Here is a 15,000-nt window from a genome sequence, read left to right on the forward strand (position 1 = left end):
CATACATATATATATATATATATATATATATACGCATACATATATATATATATATATATATATATATATACGCATACATATATATATATATATATATATATATATACGCATACATATATATATATATATATATATATATATACGCATACATATATATATATATATATATATACGCATATATATATATATATATATATATATACGCATACATATATATATATATATATATATACGCATACATATATATATATATATATATATATACGCATACATATATGTATGCGTATATATATATATATATATATATATATATATATATATACGCATACATATATATATATATATATATATATATATATATATACGCATACATATATATATATATATATATATATATATATATATGCATATATATATATGCATATATATATACATAAATTTTGAACCTGGGTTTACACTCCTTAAGCAAATCTCATTCCCGAGTCAGTGTACAACAAGTACGGTATATGCAGCAAAAAAATTAGTCGAAAAGCAATAGTTAATGATACTAAAGTTCTATAGAGAATTCCACAAAGAATTAAGAGTATCTGTAGAGTCTTTCCTAATTTGAAAAATATAAGATAAAAATTAATACAGAGATACATGATACATACAAAATTAGCGAAGAAAACTACTGGAATTAACCGCTGAATAAATTTTCAATCCAGGGTTGAAACAAAACCAATATAACCGATACATCCTTTGTGGCCCAACGCAAAGCGCGAGGAGAGACACGATACAATAATCTCAATCTGAGAACTGAGCTGAGATAAAGGCAAACGTTAATGGTTATTGTTCCAAACAGAGCTAAAAATAACTAATAAGGAAATATAAAAAATTCTTAATAAAAAAAACTCGAACATAGTTACGTCACCCATGCAGCGTATTTGAAACAGTTGATTTCAGTACACACACACACACACACACACACACACACACACACACACACATATACATTCAAATATGTGCGTGCATACGCGCACCAATGTTTCGCTTCTGCTTCTTGTCTATTAACTTCCAAGCAGTATTTATGTTTTTGTTGCTTTTTTTTTATAATCCTTGTTAATACCACCGGTTTGAATGGAACTGCACAGGTATTGAAACTATAATGATATCCATTAGACATACCATGCTGAAGAATGCATACGTTTGATTTGCTTTTTGACTGTGAACCTTATGTATCTTGTGTTCTCGTGGTTCTGAACTTGTTTCGAAGTCCCTGGATTCTTGATATAGTTGGGTTCCAATATATATATATATATTATACCAGTGGTTCCCAAACTATGAGTCGCGACCCATTGATGGGTCGCGAACGGAATCCTAGTGGGTCGCAAAAAGTTATAAAATTACGCATTAGCTTTGATTAACTGCTGCCTATCGAGATAGTTCAAGACTCATGCTTTCAATACCAGACTGGTTGTTTTATCAAGCAGTAGGCTTTTTTAATTCTATTATTGAGCGTAGCAAGAAACAGGCTCATCCTTCTCACAGGCCTCAATGAAAATGTAACCTGAAATAAATTTGTTTCTTTCATTAATGTTTTCACCCAGTAGAGTTAAGTGGGTCGCCATAAACTGGTGTCATAAATAGTGGGACGCGTCTCTAAAAAATTTGGGAACCACTGTATTATACTATACATTGATATTGAGTGATTGTCCTTCTAGGGATTTTCATTCTGGCAAGGTAATATTTATCTAAGAATTAGTTTATGGAGGATATGCTGTTTGTATGTATGTATGTATGTATGTATGTATGTACGTACGTATTTATGCATGTATTTTTCTCATCCAGTTTTTATACGCTATTATAACTTAATCTACTCCGAGTTCTGTGTGTGTGTGTGTGTGTGTGTGTGTGTGTGTGTTCCAGTATTGAAAATTAAATTGCTTTCAGCCTTATATAATATAATGTTTTCGAATCTTGGATTAAATTTCTTGGATTAGTTTTCTTCTGCAAAGTTTTAATTTTCGTTTAATGGATTATGATAATTAAATGTTACAGTAATTAACTTAAGGTCGACATCCAATAATCTTATCACATATTCTAAACAAAATCATATGACGCACATATATTCAGAAATAGTGGGTTCCTATTGCAGATATAAGAAATGTAAATGTGTGGAGCAACGAAAAAACTGTATACATGACGCTTATAGTTTATAGTACCGAGAATAAATCCCTTCTCACAAGACATAGAATTGAATAAAAGTGACGCGTTTGTGCTATTTTATCTTTGCCTCAGTCTGTCGATATCGTAACAGTCTCCATTTAAAGTGTCTTTTTATAGCAGTGTTGCAATCTTGAAGTCTGATCCAACAAAAACAGTATGGTCAGTTGTTAAATACTGTGTGGTCAAGTTGTATTTCATTTTTATTTTCTTTCTCTAGTTCATTTACAGTTCTTTAGAAATTGTTAAATGCTGTTTCTTGGTGGCTTAGTCTCAGATTATTTTAATCTTGAATCAACAGACTAAAAATGACGTTGATCTGTCCCTGTCCACTGTGAGAACGATACTTTCTGTATAAGCATATAGAATATGTCCAACTGAAAGTGTCTTGGATGTTGTAGGAAAACAGAAACCGTCTTCATAGTTTTCGTTGATTTCCCACCATCTATTAGATTATGCAAGTATGCTGAATGACTGCAGCTGAAAATATCTTTTTACGTCTTCCAGTAAAGAATTAATAGAGATAATCCTATTCTTAGTAAAACTTGCGAAGAAAACAGATTAGATTTAAATCTATGAAAATGGAGACATATTTCTTTAATATTTTCCTTGTGGCAATCTAAAAGTCCTATGCGATGTGAAGCAGAGTGTTCAGTTTTACGTGAGAGAATCAGATAAACATCAATGTAAAGTTAAGTGAATAGACTTTAACTGAAATTGTTTTGAAGCATTAGGACTGAGAACAACTAGTTGTTGATCAGAATTTTGTTCTTGCTTGTTTCTATACGTTTTTGTGATATGATTTTAGTTTCTTTTAATTACTAGATTGTTATGTATTTAATTACTAGATTGTTATTACATAATTGTTATGTATAATTGCTAACTCTTCTCTTTAAAAGTATATGCGCCAGTTAAACAAAAGACGAACTGCTGGCAAGCAAAACGTTAGTTTTGACATTTGGTTTTGAACAAGTTAGTTTTGACATTTGTTTGCAGCTATCTCTTTCATTTAACGTATTTGAAAATATAAAATATGAACATCAAACCATAATATACCATCCACCCTTTAAATCCGAGCTAGTGTGTCAATCCTGAAATCGTTATTATTTGTTCTGTGTTGAATTCACACAACTACAGGTAGACTACATACATTTTCCCCCTTAAGGTTGAATAGTAGTTAGAATATAAGGCAAGTTCATAGTTAGGGCAAATTACTTAACTTTGCTGACACAAACAAGAGGTACCAAGAGGCAGATACTTATACGAGATTTTTATCAAAGCTGCATTGAACAACCAAACTTTGAACATTTTTTCTATATGAAGCCTTTTTTTTTCTTCGCTTTCCACAGTTTATTTTATAATACGAGATTCAAGTGGCTGGAGGGAAAGTGTCCATGATTAAACTGGGATAGCTTAACAAACTGATGAACATTCGGACGAGATATAGATTTTAGTTTTAAATGTTGCTGCAGTTCTGGCTTGACTATTCTTTTCTTGCAAACTCACCAAAACTCAGTATCATAAACACGCGGAAGTAATATAAGCATATACGTTATCCATTCCCATAGGCACAAATAAATTAATGTAACTGAAAAACGTGTTGTAAATAATATATTCAAACATATATACGTGCATACATTCCTCGTCGCTCTATAGTAAATGATTTACACACATGCACATTGATATTGATATATGTGAGTGTGTGTATACAACTGCGATATACATAAAGGCACAGTATAGTAAATGATGTAACGCATATTCATATGGATATATATACATACATGTTCTACAACACACTGTACAAGCATATACATAACCATGCATGAACACACAATTCTTTATTCAATATATTCCCACATTGTCATTCGGATGTAAGTAAATATATTGACATAACCAACCCAGCGGCCTCTATTCACACATCCACATTCATGAACCCATATTTCTATGAAAAATTCATGTCAAATGGTAAATAAACTTCAAATATAAAAATTTGTAACAGAAAAATAAGCATTTCTGAAGATATCTGGTTTCAAGTCATTAAGGACAGAGATTCTAGTATAAACAAAATAGCGAGGGGAAAAGTACCGGTACATTTGTTATAAAGAAAAGAAGCATTGTGTTTAGTATAGGGTAATGTCAGAAATACTGTGGGGAATCGTACAGATGTGGGGGTTTTTTACGACATTAATATGCCTTTTGGTTTCATAATTTAATTTATATTATACCTAAATATTTATTCATTCATGCACACATTCTTATACAAACATCCTCACACAATTCTTGTTCACACATACACGTATGACTATATCAATGTTTGTATCTATATTTATATGGGTATATACACATATGTATGGATGCACAAATGGGAGAATAGTTTTCAGTACATATAATATAGTTTATATGGTCGGTTGACACTGATGATACACTCCGGTGCTACTTTGACGTGAAACCAATGTTAGCCTTAATCCATAAATAAAGAATTATTATCCACCAATGCAGTGTTGAGCACTCATTCTCATTCTTCGATATTAATTAACGTAGCTCATTATTGAATTTTCTAAGACTTTGGTTCAAAATAATTTGTTGTATGTTAACAACTATGAAACAGGACGCCATATATGAGTGACCTTGTAGAGGACTTCTCGATCGATGAACATGGTAGTTGTCACGTTGTCATGATGATCTAACAAGGGATACTCTATGCGGTCGCTCGTATATATATATATATATATCTGCTCAAGGTGATATTCATTACAGAGATGTCTAGAAAGCACTTTGATGCATTAAGTTCTATAAGATAGGGTCTCGTGTTTAAGTATATACCGGTTTGGTTCAAATCATTAAAAATAAACGAAAAGCTAGAACCTCGGTGAGATTTAAAAAGGAAACTTGAATCACTAGATCAGGTAACTATTCTATTTATAAATTCAACTAAAAAAACCCAGCAAATATCAGAATATCAAATATTAATTGCTTGTAAATACAGAGCAAATTAATTTGAATGAAAGTCAGCCCTCTTAGAAATATTTTTTTTAAATGGTGTCCCATTTCAAAGTTGTTATGGTTTTTCGAATTTATTTGTTAGAATCCTTAATACTTATTCATATTTAAAGTCACACATATACAGAAAATTTGATCAAAGTTGTTACGTATCGCTCATCTTTCATGAAGATCAATAGCTGATTGATTCAATTTTCCGGAAATTTATCTCCTTCTGTACGATATTCATCGAAGCAAGTGAATGAATTATTATTAGACAATTTAGTTTTCAGACGGATTTATAATGAAACAAGTCAATTTATTTGAGTTGTAAATTTTATTTTATTAACAATATCATGTCTTACCCTTTACGTTATGCCCTTCTATTTTAATCACTGTATCCAATCAGTCTGCCTTAGACGATATCAACTCACATATTCTTTGCAAAATGTTACATTATTTTTTTTTACCATATATTCAGAACGGGAAGGGCAACCTCCATGGCCCTTTATTTTTCCAGGTACTCCGAAATTAGTGAGAGAAAGAGAGGATTTTATTGTCAAATTGGAGTCTTAGTCCAAATGTTTGCAACTGATATAATTTTTGCCAAAAGCACCCAATGACGAGGAGGCCATGTTAAGACGGACGACGATTAAATGCACCACACAAGAACAATACCTTTAAACATCTCGTCTAACGCTCTAATAATTTTGCAAAATAACGTTTTTCAATGGCACTTTATTTCATCAACTCTGAAAGAATAAAAAGCAGAGGTGACCTTTGTGTATTTGAACTCGGGACATAAAGAACTGAAACAAAGGCAATCCATCTTGCATTGTAACAACTTTGTTAATTCGCTGCCTACATTCTGAAATAGACACACTTTATTTCTTCCTTTTAAAGCTCCAAAGTAATCTTAATGCTAAAGCGGGCCCACGGTAGGAGACATACTGAATCTTAAAACGTAGTTCCAAAATTGCTTCGATAGTTATATGAAGAAGATGTGGGAGTTAATACATAACTCATTTTATATTCTTGATGCTTCCAGACAAAAGACCTCACACTTTTTGTTACGATTGCTGCGTTACTTGCGTTCTCTGTACTGCAGCCAACTTTACTGTCATCAAAGTGGAGTCGATAACCACCAAGTATGGAGGTCGTATTCATCGGTGGCATTTTCTCACTTCATTTTTATCCTTGGTCTAATATTGGTTTCAAATTTTGGCAACAGGCCAACAATTTTGAGTGGTGAGGTAAGTCGTTTACTTCGAACCCAGTCCTCAGCTACTTGTTTTATCGACTCCGAAAGGATGAAAGGCAAAAATTGACTCGGCTGTATTTGAACTCAGAACGCGAAGACGGACGAAATGTCGCTAAGCATTTCACCCGACGTGCTAACGGTTCTGCCAGGTCGCCGCCTTAAACTTTGATCTAATCTTAAAGATCAGCGAACCAGCAGAATCGTTAGCACGTCGGGCAAGATGCTTAACGGCATTTCGTCCGCCTTCATGTTCTGAGTTCAAATTCCACTGAGGTCGACTTTGTCTTTCATCCTTTCGAGGTCGATAAAATAAGTACCAGTTAAACACTGGGGATCGATGTAATCGACTTACCCCATCCCTGAAATTGCTGGCTTTGCGCAAAATTGTGAAATCAATATTAGAGGGCAGTAATACAAAAATACAGGGAAAGAAGTAATATGTCTACGCACGTGTGTTTGAATATAGATACCATATAGATTGCCACTTACCAAAATAACCGTGTGTTTCTTTCATCTCCCAGCAGTTACTTAATTAACGATATGATAAAAAGCTGAGTTTTATTTATACGACGCAAGCATTAAACTACATCTTTTGCTGTGTCTTTAATTTGTATCTGACGCATGACCTCATAATATGTTGATACGATAGCCTTCTGGTATAATTTCATTCAAATTTAGAAAGTTTTATAGGAATAATAATCTCAGTACTACTATAAAAGTGAATCACTGTTATCTAATTTGTTTCAAATTGTTTTTCTATTCTTTTCAGTTCTCATTAAATTATAACCACGGCAGGCATCAACTTTCAAAGGTGGGTTTTTTCTTTTTTTTTTTTTTTGTTATTCATTTTGTCAAATGATAAGTTGATTGTATTTCCTCAGTTCTTCTAAACACACTATTCTAATTTTTGTTTAGAAAATTGTTAGCGGCGCGCCAATTTTTTCTTCTTTAATTGCATGTCCTTACATAAAAACAAAAGATAAAACGCAACATTTCTTTTGTGTCATATGTATAGACATAGTATCTAAATATAACTTCAGGTTAGCTTCTGCCATGGGTTTGGAATCAAGCACAACCACTTCTCTCATAAAAAGAAACTGAGCATCGCATACTTATAGAAAAAAGAAGTCAATATATATTTTCACTTATCAGTATTGTTGCTGTTGACATAACAAATAATGTCTTACAACATTTGTACAGTGACCCTCATTTTGCTCGAGAATTTAATCGGTTCTAAACAATTTCTTTTTCCTTAATGTTCTTCCGATTCAGTCACCCCCCCCCCCCCCCCAGTCTTAATGGGCAAGTTAATAAACATTTATCATATAAAGCGTAGATTGAAGTCGATCAGGACGTAAGTAATATTCAATGATAAAACAAGTACATAAACGAGACAACGAAGGAGGCTTTATGTGTTAGTCTTAGACACACTATAGGCTGCTTGAAACAAATATTTGAAAAATGATGTCGCATGAAACAGCATTGAATAAAATATATTCGTGTAAAGTTGTATTTAACATGTGTGAAAAGATCTGCTGCAGAAATAGAAACAAATCTTTACGTATTTGTTTTGATAAGAATAATCTCGTTCTTATCGGGTTGTTCATGACAGAATTGATGTTCGTAGTTAAAAAAAAAAAAAAATTTTTAAAGGCGCAGAAACACATGTGTCCTACGATCCAATGACGCTATTCACAGGTCAAAATGTGTCTTCACACATATTAAGGGAAGAATTGAATTTTTCCCCGCAGTGAGCAAAACTATCTCTGTCGCGGAATGTCTTTTTTCGTCTGAATGCAGTCGAATGTGTTATATCCGGCTTGACGCGAAAGATTAAACGGTTGTCTGATCTGGAACGTCATTGCCGTATGTATACTCAGTTAGAGCTTACTTGGAGCAAAAAAGCTAATACATGAAGTTGGATATGATATCGAACAATGACAGAAACGATAGAGTATTGAGCTAAATATCTTAATATTTTATTTAATTCTCCCCTTCTGCAGAAGTCGACTTTGGCTTTTGTCTTTCATCATTCCCGAGTTTAATAAAACACTGTAGTCGATTCAGTTCATTGAAACTTCTACAATACAGTGTTGTAAACTTGTCCCAAATGTAATGAAATACTAATTATCGACTTCTACTCTTGGTATTACTATATGGACACATTTTCTAAATAACTAGAATAAGCAAGTGTAACAATATGAACTCCGTTTCGTCTATGATACTGTTATGACATCTGCTGGAAGTAACTCATCGCAAACTTCTATTATCTCAGAAATTTGTCCATTAAGACAGAAATGTTCTCCACCCGCCACTAAGTAATAAAAACAACAATAGCAGCAATAGCAACCGCATGATACTTTGGAAGGGTTACAAGATATGATATCGAAGAGAAAGAATTTGATCCAAATTTATGGCGATTATTTTAACAGGCTTTTCGCAAACACACTCCGTCGTTGCGTTTCAAAACTCACTATGATCATCAACAATATGAGAAATAGCTTAACTATTAACTTTATGATATTAATGGTAATCCCACATGTAGAAATTTGGGTCTGCTCCTATGAAGCTGTTACACAAGATAAAACTGCTTAGCTGAATAAAGAGTAAAAGTAAAAAAGCCATCCAGCAAACCAAATATGTGGCTTGATTCTATCTGTTTCTTTTATCCTGTTTTTTTTTTATGTCTTCTGACATTGTATTGTCTCACATTTTTTCTCTCTTTAATTGTAAGTTGTTGACAGACATACACAAGAGCATCCTTCTCTCTCTCTCTCTCTCTCTCTCTCTCTCTCTCTCTCTCTCTCTCTCTCTCTCTCTCTCTCTCTCCACACACACACATACATACACACATGCATACACACAAACAAAAAACACTTTCTCCCATCTCAAAAACAGTGCTAAGAAACACTTAGTCATGCAGATCTTAATGTAGATTTTATATATATACATTATATGTATGCATACATTCATTTATATGGATGCACACTCAATCACACGCACACACAAATGCACAAATACACACGCACAAATACACAAATATATGTGTATGCGTGTGTATTGTCTTCCGTTAAAATTACCTTCACCAATGTTTTAAAGGCAATAAAAGTATGCTTGACAAAAAGAATAATCTAAAAACCGTTATTATATAAATGGAGCTAATAAGCTAGAAGAAGGGTGTACAACTAGTAAGAAAAACTGGGTGATAGGGGAACCACTGACATATTTCTGAGGAGGAAAAGAGGACATTCAATGACAGACTTCTGTTCTTTACTTATCATGCAATTTATTTATTTTTCTTTGTCTTTTTTTCTTTTTTTTTTTTTAACTGACTAGACAAAAAGTTCTCTAAATTTTGAAGTCGGAGACAAATGGTGTGACATTCATGATTTTCACTGGGGAATGAGTGACGTAATTCTAATGTTTGTTTGCATTTCGCAGCTCTATGAAAGAAAAAGATGAAAAGGGCTTTGGGATTTGATTTTAAAGTAAACATTTTTGTTTATTTACTTAGTTATTCTTTTTCCTTTTTGCTTATTTCACTCATTGGACTACGGCTATGCTGTGGCACTGACTTCAAGGCTTTAGTCGAACAAATCACCCAGTATTTTTTAATAAATCTGGTACTTACTTTATCTGAGGTTTTTTTTTTGTTTGTTTTTTTTCTTTTTTATTTGCCGAACCGATAGCTTACGAGGACATATATAAACCAGCACCAGATGTCAAGTAATAGTGGGGGAAAACACAGACACACGCACACGCACGCACACACACACACACATACATACATACATACATACATGCATACATATATTTGTGTGTACGTTTGTGTATAAGAATGGCTTCCACATTGTTCCAAATTCACTCACAAGGCACTGGTTGGTCCAAGGTTATAGTAGAAGACACTTGCCGCACAGTGGGACTGAACCCGAAACCACGTCGTTACAAAGCGAGTTTCTTAACCACACAGCCATGCATGCGCCAATAAACTTTTTATTTATTTAGTTAATTCATATTTTAAATTGGTAAATCTTTGGGTCGTATGAGTTTCTCAAGAGACTTAATCTAATATCGTAGCAGAGCAAAGATAATCATTAACACATATTTAAGGGGACATATACAAACCAACAGTGCTTGTCAAGTTGTAGTGGGGGACTAACACACACACGCACACACACACACACACACGCACGCACACGCACACGCACGCGCGCGCGCATGCATACATATATACATACATTTAAATGCTATCAAAACAGCCAAACTAATGGTTCCGTCAATCCGAAGGGGCCAGAGATTGTTACATAATCCACTACAGTTAAGACAAATAATTGATATTAACATAAAGTCCGATAAGGATGTCGTCTCTCTATATATATAGTAACTAAATGTACAAATATAATAAATTAAATATAATTACCCAGTCTGAACTGCTCAAATGAAATATCTTAGAACTTAATTATATGAAAAGTAAAATATTCTCATTCATTGGATATACAGGGTGTCCACAAAGTCTGGGTACGTGGAGTAAATAAAATCATGACATAAGCAATTAAATATAAGAAATAATAATTTCTTTAAGTATGTGTTAATCCCCATGTACCCAGACTTTGTGGACACCCTGTACTCGTTTATATTGTTTCTTATATTAAACATTCTTTCAGTCACTTTTGATATCAACAATCGGTAAGGTAGCAAGCTGGAAGAATCGTTAGCACGCCGGGCGAAATACTTAACGGCACTTCATCCGTCTTCACATTCTTAGTTCAAATTCCGCCGAGGTCGACTTTGCCTTTTATCCTTCGGGGCCGATAAAACAAGAACCAATTGAACATTGGTGTCAATTACATCCACTTACCCCGTCCCCGAGCTTGCTGGACCTGTGCCCAAATTTGAAACCAGTACTAAAAGTCGATCTTCAGTTAATATTGAAACTCAAAGGTGCCATAGCTGTTTAAAATTTCACTCATTGCGTAAACTTTAATCTATTTCTTTTTTACATTGATACCCTTCAACTGATTTCCACCATTTATTTCTTCTTCTTCTCCTTCTTCTTCTTTATTAGGTAGTATGATTTCTTGTTTGTATTTGTCAGCTTCCTAAAATACTGAAAACAGTTTTTTGTTTTGCTCGTGTTTTGTGGCTATTTGTATTAGTTTTCCTTGCTTCTGAAGTAGGTATTTTTGCAGTCATATGGTGGTTCTTCTTCTTCTTCTTCTTCTTCAAATAATTCCTTATGTGTCTGTCTTTACATTCTGATGTTATATCTCATCGAAGTCAGCGACGCCTTTTATCCTTCCGGAACCGAAAAAATAGAGTATCAATCAAGTACGTGGGTCAATTTAACCGTCTAACCCGCTCCCTTAAATTTGAAGCCTAGCACCTCTGTTAGACACAATGATTATTATCCCTTAGACCTCCCTTGTTTTACAATCGTTTTGTTTACCGCTGTAGATCTTTCTTTAATATTCATAGGTTTATCTCACCACTCCCACCATCATCACCACCACTACTAACACTGCCACCACCACTATCACCACCATCAACACCACTGCCACCACCACTACAGCAACCGTATCTGCGTTGTGAAAGTTCATATCTGAATGGCTTAACCGTAGATGTGCGTCGGAGGAATTTGTCTGAGAGACTTCCGAATTTCAGAATTGGTTAGAATCAATCGTTAAATGTCTGATCTCTCAGACTGTCAGTAATAAATCGAGAGAACAAACATGCCTTAGATAAGGAGCAGTCAGCTGCGAAATATAGCATGCAGGAAGGAGATGGAGGGGCTGAGTCAAGACAGAAAAGGGGACAGAACAAGAGACCCTTTCTTCAGTCTTGATATGTATGTGGGAGGAAATTGTATGTGTTTTCGTATTTATATTTGTATGTATGTATGTATGTATGTATGTATGTATGTATGTATATGTATATGCGTATAATGTGTGTGTGTGTATATATATATATATATATATATATATATATATATATATATTTATAAGGTTGTATCATATGTGCGGCGATATTTTTTTACTTTTTGTTTGTGGGGAAAATGGAAAAATATGAGTGAATATTTATTTTGAGTGTTGTGTATTAAGTCTATAAAATTGTGAATAAAGTATATAAAGTGTATATATAAAGAACATTAAGTAATCATCGTATTCCAATTTCTTTCACTTTTCAATGAGTAGCAGATGAGCGACTCTTTCATTATAGACACAACACAGGTTACATCTTCAAGTTTTTGGATAAAGTTTTCAGAAATAACCCAACGGGTTTATCATTAATTCCGTGAAACATTCACGGGTCCCGCTAGTAATAATAACCCTTTCTACTATAGATACAAGACTTGATATTTTGAGAGTATAGATCTAGTCGATTATATCGACCCCAGTGTTCAACTGGTACGTATTGCATCAACCCCAAAAGGACGAAAGGCAAAATCAACCTCAGAAGAATTTGAACTCAGAACATAAAGCGGGATGAAATGCCGCTAAGCAATTTGTCCGGAGCGGTAACGATTCTACCACTCGCCGCCTTAATAATCCTTTCTACTATCCGAAAGGATGAAAGGCAAAGTCGACCTCGGCGGAATTTGAACTCAGAACGTAACGATGGGCGAAATACCGCTAAGCATTTTCCTTGGCGTGCTAGCGATTCTGCCAGCTCGCCGCCTTATGGTTTGAACTGTTAGGGGGAGGGGTAAGTTGATTGCATCGATTCCAGTGTTCAGCTGGTACTTACAAAATACTAGCTTAAAAGCTGCCCTCTGGTGGAGGGCTCTTCATGCATTGAATACTTATTAAATTTTATTAAACTTGACCAATATTTTCAAGCAATGAACAATTTTCATCAAAACAATATAATTTGTCGACTTGGAACTTATTGCAAAGCTGCATGATAAACAGTCAGTACAATTTTTTTCTGTCTAACCTCTCTCTCTCTCTCTCTTTCTCTATCTCTCTCTCTCTCTCTCTCTCTCTCTCTCTGTTGATTGTTTTCAATCATCACCAGTACCACCACCATCGCCACCACAAGTGCCAAACACACACCAATCAGACTTCTGACGCCACCACCACCAATATCTTTGACATCGCTGCCTTCTCCTCTACCACCATCATCACTGTCTTTCGCATCGCTTACTCCACCACCATCGCCATTGTCTTTCACATCGCTTACTATCACCATCATCCCTGACTGACCACCACCACCCTCATCACCGTCGCCTCCGCCTCTATCACAACTACAGCTCATATTATTACTATCACCCTATTTCATCACAACCGTCAATCTACTACCGTCTTTATGCCTACTATTACTCTCACCCTATCACAAGGAATAGTGGAAGTGTCATTGAATAGTGAGAGAGGGGAGATCAAAGTGTGACACACTGACACATAGAAATTCGTTTTGGCATTTATTATTAAAGAAGTATTACTTATTTTATCGACCTCCTAAAGATGAAAGGCAAAGTCGATCTCGGCGGAATTTGAACTCAGAACATAATAAAGACGGACGAAATGCTGGTAAGCATTTTGCCCAGCATGTTAACTATTCTGCCAGTACGCCGCCATCATGATGATGATGATGATGATGATGATGATAATGATGACAACATTCTGCCTCGGCATCAAGTGTTTTGCAATTGTTTTACATACAAGGATAATATTTGTTCTTTCTTATCCCATTCGTATCAGAAAATGAACATTAGACAAAATGGGAGATTATATCTAAGAATTTGTGTCAGTTGCTTCTGGAACAGATTTTCTGTTGTTAAAAAAAAACTAAGAAAGAATTGTGAGAAAAAGAGAAATGAATGTTCAGTAGCATTATTACATTTTCAATTATAAAATCGTTGTGAAACGGCTTTTTACTGTTTTTAGTCACAACAGAACAACAATATGCAGAACGCAAAACAGCTTTAGCGAAATGCGCCAGAGTTAAGAATCGCATAGAAGCTGACTTTGCAGCACGTGATTTCGGATTCAGTCTCTCTTTGCGGCACCTTGGACAAGTGCCTTCTGCTATAACTCGAGCCAAATTATGTCTTGTGAGTGAATTCAGTAGTTGGAAATTGTCAAAGCCTTAATATATATATTTTATTCCTTTTCTACGGTGTTCTGCTCTACTTGATTATTTCATTTCTTTATTATTGTATAATAGCCTTTATTTATTTATTTATAAAATAAATCTAATTTTTGTACCTCTATAAATTCATACTTAGCTTATATATAACAATACTGGTATATTCACTACTTAAAATAAACTGCTTAGATTATAATTAAATTAATATATAGTTAGCATGTTCTTTTACCTCAGTATTTCTTTATTAAATACCAGTATATACCAATTGATCAATATTCTCTGATATCATCTGATAAGTTAGTATTTAAGTTTATAATATGTTTAAATATTAAACTATTTCTGGATAATTTCTTTTCCTCCCTCTATTGTGGTAAAAGTTTGGTATATACTCAAAAGTATTCATAAAACATTTTATCTTTTTGTTATAATTCTTCTTCTTAATAATCCTCTGAATAACCTTAAACTTTAAC

General features: G+C 34.0%; 1 protein-coding gene across 1 annotated transcript in view; it reads left to right on the top strand.

The window, feature by feature from the left end:
• LOC106874563 (breast cancer anti-estrogen resistance protein 3 homolog) overlaps positions 1-15,000 on the top strand; it is a 329,811-nt gene that overhangs the window by 84,532 nt on the left and 230,279 nt on the right. Inside the window, exon 2 of the mRNA XM_089353044.1 lies at positions 7,215-7,256. The gene's annotated coding sequence lies outside the window, so the exon portion shown is untranslated. The remainder of the gene's footprint in view (positions 1-7,214; positions 7,257-15,000) is intronic.

The sequence above is a fragment of the Octopus bimaculoides genome, chromosome 1, assembly GCF_046866305.1.
Source record: "Octopus bimaculoides isolate indiv1 chromosome 1, ASM4686630v1, whole genome shotgun sequence".
NCBI lineage: Eukaryota > Metazoa > Mollusca > Cephalopoda > Octopoda > Octopodidae > Octopus > Octopus bimaculoides.